Raw genomic sequence first — 8,423 nt, 5'->3', positions numbered from 1 at the left:
TCCGCTCCGGCTCAGGGGTGACCATAGCTTTGGTATCAGTGAAATGCAGACTCCCCTCTCACTGGTCTCGTCCCTCTCGCATCATTTCTGTTACCTCTAGCAGTTTCAGCACATGCATAACAGGAGGGGGGCTCGCCAGGAGGCGTTTCAGGGGTTCGGGTCCTGTCAGGCTTTGACAACCACAGTTGTGAAAATGCAGAGCTGCGACCTTGGCAACACTTCTCCATTTCAAACCAGGAGGAGTGGATGCTGCACCTCGCTTCGACTTTAAGGCATCAAATGAAATCTTAAAAGAGATATAAAGATAACAGCATCCCATAAGACTTCATTATTCTTTGAGTGAAATAAAAGAAGATGAGGCTGATTGTGAACTCAAAAATGAGTTTTGAGAGAATTCCTAGGCAGAATGCTAATTCTGTCGTCCCTTTCTGAAGGCCGGAGCGATCAGGTTCTCTGTAGAGATTTATCAGTGTGTATTGAATTTAAAATGGACTCAGTGGAAGCCAATATTCTCACAGATCTTTAGTATGAGTGGTTGTATGCCTGGGTCTAAACAAAGAGTAAGGAGGGGGGAAGAAAACAGTGCTGACAGTGTCTCTGTTACCCTGGCAGAATTGAGTTGCTCTCCCTCTTCCTCCCTCACTCTATTGACTCTGTGGATAATCTTGACTCCCCAGAAAAATCCTTAAGCAGCTGGCCACAAACCTTGTGCTTGAGTGCACATGCATACAATATCTTCCTCCAGCCCTGAGGCTGTTCCCTCCCCCCTTCTCTCTCCCTCTTTTCTTTCTTTTTTCTTCCTCCTCTTCTTCCCCACTTCTCTCCCAGCCAACATGTCTGGAAAAAAAAGGCAGGAATTGTTGGTTGGATCTGGGAACGCGTGCCAAAATCAACACTGCTTCTCTCCTCAGGGAAACCTGCAGCAAATTGGACTGGAGCTGGGTTTCTGCTTCCCGACCTGCGTGGGGGCTGCGCTTCCACCGCTGGGCCTTCAGACTAAAACCAGAGACGCTTGTGTCCATTTTTGTTTGGAAAAATAGAAGCAAGCCACAAGTGGAGTGGTGCAGCAAATTGTACATAGTTCAAATGGATTGATTTCCTGTGTAAACAGGTCAGCCATTAGAGAGCTGGTTCTCATTTGTGACCAGTCAACAGCTGTATTAGTGGTTTCCCACTCTGGCCCACAGGTGTAGCAGCCAAATACTGCAGAAAGCACGTCTTCATCAGCGAAGACTGAAAGTTTTCAACACTGATTCGGAAGTTTGGCCCACAGAGCTTCTTTAACTTCTGCTTTGAAACAGTGGGAAAAAAACAACATAAAAAAAAACTAAACAAACCAAGTTCTATAAAAGCTGGGACACTGTGTAAAATATGTAAATAAAATGTAAAAAACAACAGAATCTGATCAGGTCACATTTTATTCTGAGTGGAAGATAAACAAGACATCAGATGATGAAAGTGAGACATTTTACCATCTGATGGGAAATATGAGCTGATAGTGAATCTGATGGCAGCAACATGTCTGGAAAAAGTTGGAACAAGAGCAACAAAAGGCTGGAAAAGTAACTGGTACAAATCAGAAACACCTGGAGGAGCATTTGACAACTAATCAGGTTAATTAGCAACAGGTCAGTAACATGACTGGGTATTAAAGGAGCATTTCAGAGAACCAGAGTCTCTCAGATGGAAAGATGTACAAAGGTTCACCAATCTGAGACAAACTGGTTCTAAAAATGAGAAAAGATCCACCATCTACAGTGTAGAATATCATCAGAAGATTCAGAGAATCAGGAGGAATCTCTGTGTGCATAGGACAAGGCTGGATGCTGGTGATCTTCTGCATTAAAAGCTTACATGATTCTCTACTGGAAACCACTGCATGGACTCAGAAAGACTTTCAGAAATCACTGTCTGTGAACACAGTTCACCCTGAAATCCACAAATGCAGGTTAAAGCTCCATCATGTAAAGAAGAAACCAGATGTGAACAGGATCCAGAAACAGCGCCGTCTTCTCTGGACCAAAGCTCACTTAAAATGCTCTGAGGCAAAGTGGAAACCTGGATGAAAATGTGAACTAGTTTCTGGAAAGCATGGACGGCGTGTCCTGCAGACTAAAGAGGAGAGGGAGCATCCAGCTTCTTATCAGTGGACAGGTGAAAAGCTGCATCTCTGATGGGATGGGGCTGCATTAGTGCCTATGGCGTGGGCAGCTTCCACATCTGTGAAGCTCCATCAATGCTGAAAAGTACATGGAGGTTTTAGAGCAACATCTGCTCCCATCCAGACGACGTCTCTTTCAGGGAAGACCTTGCAGGTTTCAGCAAGACAATGCTGAACCACATCCTGCATCCATCACAACAGCATGACTTCACAGGAGAAGAGTCCGGCTGCTGAACTGGCCTGCCTGCAGTCCAGACCTTTCACCAATACACATTATGTTTTGTTTTTTTTTTTATGTTTTACACAGAGTCCCAACTATTTTGAAGTTTATATAAATCATAAATGAAAAGACAGAATTGGGAGGTGTATGCTGTCAGTTTTCATCTGGCTGATTTGCTATGGGAAGCTGCATTGTGAGATATCAGAGGAAGTGGCGGGCAATCAGAACTTGAGCAGATCCTTTGCATCGTTCCGCCTCTTCACATCAAACCCAGCTGGACAGCAGCAGATGACATCTTGTTTGAAGAGTTTGGTGTTTGATGGAGGATGTGTTTGATGCAGGAGGAATAAAAAGTAACACCTTCTCTTTTCAGACACAGGTGCTGCTGTTTGAAGTGTTTGGGCAGCTGGTGGAAGTCCGAGTATGTTCTGATCAACTGATATTGACTTTTCATTTGAAAATATGTGAGAATCAAAAGTATGCTGATGCCAAAAAAGAAAAAAAAAGAATAATTACTAGGAAATAATGATTGTAAAACTAGAAAGTTTCTGAAACTAAGTGGCTGTCAAGGAGGAAGAGCTCAACAAAGGTCCAAAAATAAAATTATGTAAAAAAAAATATTTACTTATTTACTGCTATTTGGCCGCTGAGGCAGGTTAATAGTTTCCTTCTGAGTTTCTTTAGGCCAAGCCACTACTAATGAAACGTCCTGCACCAAGTATCCGGCTCACGTGCTGAGTAGTTTCAGAGGAGTGACGTCATTGATTACGTCTGAAGCCTTGCCACCCGGCTGTACCATGAGACTGGTTCCGAAAGTGGCTCAGATCTTCCCACAAGCCTGAACTGTGCCATGCGAAACAGTTTTCAAAGGCTGGACAAGCTGTTTCCAAAAGAAGAAAGAAAAATAGAGAAATCAACTAAACCCACACACTTTATATGTTTAAAAGGGACAGGGCATGTTAATGAACATAAAAAGAAAAATATACCAGAATTAGCCAGCAGCCATCTGTAGTCCCTGGCAGATCAAGCAAATATAAACGCAGTTTACAACAATAATAACAGAGAATTAAAGACAAAAATTATCCACACTACCCAACACTGGAGACATAAGACACAAATAAAAGAAAAGTCATTGGTGGTTACATGTTTGGTTCCTCATTAGCCAACATTTCAGTTTGGTTTTAAATACCTTAAATGTGGTACAGTTTCTAATATCAGCTGGGACGCTGTTCCAAACTTCAGTTCCTTCAATGAAAAGCAGCCCTTTCCCAAACAACACAGTATTACTTAATTGTGACCACTGTTTTACAAATACTATTGATAAAACTGGTGTGTGTGTGTGTGTGTGTATATATACATATATATACATATATATATATATATATGTATAAATTGTTATTTTTTTTTAAACAGGGTTTTGTGGGTTAAAAATGGCTCATAACGCCCCCTACAGGGTAAAACCACATTTTGTTTTTCAGGATGTAGAGCCGTACTGATGCTTCTCTACGTGAGAAAATTTTAAAAACCCCACAGCCCCTCCCTCCAGATGCAGATAGGCGGCTCTTCGCCTCGCAGGCATAGAAAACCATATCCATCAACGCATATGAAGGCATGTGAACTTATCTGGTGTAGATTTCCTAGTTTCAGACTGCTATTCTTTCACAGAGTTTCTGATTAAATATTCCTGCAATGGGACAGATTTGTGATTTGAGGAGAGTAAAAGTAACACCGGACTTCAATTTTTACCTGCTGATCATCTGGCGACAGACAGCAGCTCAAATCTTAGCAGCAGAAACTTCCCGCAGTACTTCCTGCAGCTGCCACAACCTGCCGCGAGTCTCCACAGCTTTCCAGAGCTGCTGGAGCTGCTGACAGGCCAGTTAACAGCGCTAACGGCTCAGACTGATATGCTTCAGGACCACCTTGTTCATGTGTAGCTGAGGAGATTCAGGAGGGGAAAAGTCTTCCACCTCAAAGACCGCGCTGTGGCATAGCTGCTTTGTGAATCTCACTTTTCATCTTGCTAGTAACTTTAGCTAACATTAGCTAACACGCCATCCAGACCTCTCTACTCTGACTAGTTAGCTATATTTATTAAACCATACTTAATGAATCAGATTGTTTTTGTACAAAATTTTTACCTTTCAGGAGGGTTGAGACCAGTTTTGTCTTAATTTTTTCTTCATACCTTTTGCTACAAGCTAGGGGCTAACTGAGTGTCTTCTTTCTCTTATTAGAGTTTGTTGAACAACCGCTCCCAAGCGTTGGGAAGCTGCATTGCAACTGAGCTTTACACAGATAATACAGTATCTTGTGTAACTGATGAGTTACACGACCCACTCAAGGCCCTTCAAGGCCCACACACGCAAAACAACTGAATGTTTTTTGTGGTCTTCTAGGTAGTCCTTAAGGCCCAAGCGTGAGCTGTGGCCCCATGGTTAAGAGTCAGGTGATCACAGTGTTGTCATACCAAAGTGAAGGTTGTGGTTTCAAGCTCCAATATGAGCTGTAGCATTTTCTGTCAATTTCCACTTGAGAATGAATATTGATCTAATATGTCCGCTCATAAATATTCACTTGAAAATACACTATATTTATATAAGTAAATTATATCCAGAGGGAAAAGGGTAGAAGGTGAAGGAGGTGGAGCGTAGACCACCCGGTAGAAGGGTGGACCTGATAAAGAGCACGGTAAGGCTTTCTCATCTAGATCTCAGAAATATTAATTCCTTGTCTTCATGTGTTTCCATGCAAAAGTAAAGCTGAATGTTTGATTATTTGGTACTACTCAGGTACTATAATCTCCTCAAATTGGACATGTTGCTGTTTTCACCATAATGCAATGGGATATTTATACCTAAATACACATCCTTGTTGAGTTATAGTCACCTGTTTTCTCTGGTTGGAAGCAGATTTTTCCCACATCCTGACTCTGTTTCTCCTCTCTACTCCTTTCTGGGTGCTTCAAAGACCAGGTATCCACAACCTCCCCAGGGCCTGGTGATTGAAAGCTCAGAAGGCTGGGCCAGGTGTCAAAGTCTTATAAAGAATGCAACAGGGAATACATATATTATTAAGATTACATTCTAATGCCACTGCTCCCTCCACACTGCTGTGATCCAGAAAGAAGTAGAGATAGATGTTCGAATGCAGGAGTTCTGTGTTAAATTCATTAACTTTAGGAAAGATAAAATCATCTGGTAAAACCTGAGGATGGCATGACTTCTGTTACAGCAGAAGAGACACATCCACCCTCCTTACTTTTAATGCTTTTCATCTCTATAGATTAGATGTGTCCACTTCAAATGTTCTGGAAATCTTGGTGTCAAAGACTCGTAGGATTTTGCCCTCCCCTGGGAAGCTTATGTCAGAGCACCAAGCGATTATCGTGGCCCCAGCATTAGGAGGAGGGGTATGCTCTGAGACAAACATATTCATAGACCTCCAGCCTCTGGCCACCCCGCTGCTGCTTCTGCAATCCATTCCTTTGCATGGCTGTAAAAATCGGTTTCCTCTGCCTCGGTGCCATCCCGGAGTCCGTCCCTCCACATAATCACCTCATATCAAAACGCCTTGGCAGCTAGACGGACTCCCACAGCGCCAAAGGCCACACTCAACGCCACAGACAAAAAAGTCCATCGTTTCTAAGAAGATGGAAGAAATCAGAAATATATTCCCTGTTAATCTACTGAGAAAGGAAGCACACAGACATCTTCTCCAATTCTAGGTTAAATAACACACTTCACATACTTCAGATTTGTTTGCAGAGGTGTGATTTACTTTAAATTTCCATGGTGGAGTGGGGAGAAGGGGGGATGCAGCTGCACAAATGAATTTGTCATCAGGTTTAAAGCTCTTCTGGCAGGCTATCCTTGAGCCGGCCAAGGTCCTTGAAGTAGGAAAGGCTTTCCCGCTGCTCTGCTCCTCTGTATCCCAGCAGGTCCAGGATTAAATTCATACTCGCGTCAAAGTCTCTGACAGGCCTTAAAGGGGGAGCAGCTCTTCTCCGGTGAGATGAGGCCTTTTCATTGGCAGCTGTGGTGCCCCAGAGAGCTGGCATAATGTGACTCTGGGCTTAAAAGCCACGCTTGCCACTACTCACTATGTCTCTCTCCATCTCGCCTTTCCTTTCTCCCACAGCCATGTTACCCCAGCATGTTACCCACTTTGTGGTTATTCTGCCTGGTTTATGTATTCAGATCAGACCGTCTCCCCATATCTCCATTATCAGTCCATTTCCTGTTTCTTTCTTTTACTATTCGGTCCTAGTTGAACTTCCATCATGGATCTTCTCAGTCTTTTTCAGTCTAATGTATTTTAAACAGTCACTCTGAGGCACAATATTATGGACTAAATTCCCCTTAGATCTGCAGTTTTAAACTCCGGTTTCTCATGCGTTCCACAACGCATGTCTCAGCTTTTTATAGAATTGTTTTATAGGGGGAAGTCTATAAGTCATGAATTAGCAAATTCAGGACATACAGAAAAGTCGAAGTAATATAGAAAAAAACTGATTTAGTCTCTTACTGTGTTATAAAAAGGGGGAAAAACATGTGAAACACCTGATTTAGTTAAAGGAGCAATAAACTATTAAAGTTCACAGTTTAAGCCTTAAAACTCCAAGACATTCATTGAGATCTTTGTCTTAGTTAATGTAACCCAGGCTGAAGTTTTAATCCCAGTATAAACCAGTTTGTAGCAGCTGGAACTTTTAATCCCAGTATAAACCAGTCTGTAGAAGCTGGAAAGTTTAATCCCAGTATAAACCAGTCTGTAGAAGCTGGAAAGTTTAATCCCAGTATAAACCAGTCTGTAGAAGCTGGAACTTTTAATCCCAGTATAAACCAGTCTGTAGAAGCTGGAACTTTTAATCCCAGTATAAACCAGTCTGCAGCAGCTGGAGCTTTTAATCCCAGTAAAAACCAGTCTGTAGCAGCTGAAGCTTTTAGTCCCAGTATAAACCAGTTTGTAGAAGCTGGAACTTTTAATCCCAGTATAAACCAGTCAGCAAGCAGACATGATGTTTCTCAGCTTCAGATTATGAGGCTAAAATGATGTAAAATGAATGTATGAATAGATATAGCAGCATAAAGGCCGACCAGAAGAAGAAAACAGAATTTATTACTAACAGAACTTTGTAGAAATAACACACAGATCAACAGTGACCAAACCTTTTCTCATCTGCATCATTCTCACAAGTCTTGGCTTTCAGGAGAAAAAATATTGTTATTGAAACAAAAACACAACAGAAACTATTTCCATGTTTCCACTTTTTCCTCATCTCCAGTTATTCCTGCTACTATTTACCTGCTATCCTCACTAAACCAACTCCAGCTCAGCTGCTTTTTGGCGCCACCGTGCATAAGAAACGTCTTCTTGGCTTCATTCCAGCCATAGAGGAGCTTTATTTTTCTTCTTTTCAGACACACATAGAACTTTCTGCTCACTAGTTGATCTTTGGCTGCTCCTGATTGGACGTTACCGTCAATCTAAGCTCTCTGATTGGTGGAAAGTTTGACAGGAAGTGGCTTCATCATCATGTCCAGGTCTAAATAGAGGTCTCTTAGCAACATAGTAGTGATAGTGATCTTTTTATGATTAAATGTGATAAATAATGCTGTTGTCATGGATCATTGTGGATTTACCAGATAGAGTCTCTGAATAAAACTACATTTAGTGGCTGGATTGTAAACCTTCTGGACGGGATAGAAATGCCTGGAAAACCGTAGATCACCGAAAGGGTAAAATATCCATCACAGTTTACTGATAGTGGTCTCGGAGGTCAGGCAGAGTGTTAAAGGTTAGTGGAGGTTTCATCCACCACATTCTGTGCCAGCAACTGGCCTCCTCACTTCCCAGATGTTTCCAGACATGTTAGAAGAAGAGGGGATGCTACACGATGCTGAACATCACCCTGGAACTACTTTTTCCAGACGTGTTGCTGCCATCAGATTCACTATCAGCTCATATTTTCCACCACATGGTAAAATGTTTCAGTTTAATCATCTGAGATGTTGTTTATCTTCTACTGAGAATAAAGTA

The sequence above is a fragment of the Melanotaenia boesemani genome, chromosome 18 (assembly GCF_017639745.1).
Source record: "Melanotaenia boesemani isolate fMelBoe1 chromosome 18, fMelBoe1.pri, whole genome shotgun sequence".
NCBI lineage: Eukaryota > Metazoa > Chordata > Actinopteri > Atheriniformes > Melanotaeniidae > Melanotaenia > Melanotaenia boesemani.
The sequence above is the reverse complement of the archived record's forward strand: the minus strand, read 5'-3'. Positions refer to the sequence as shown.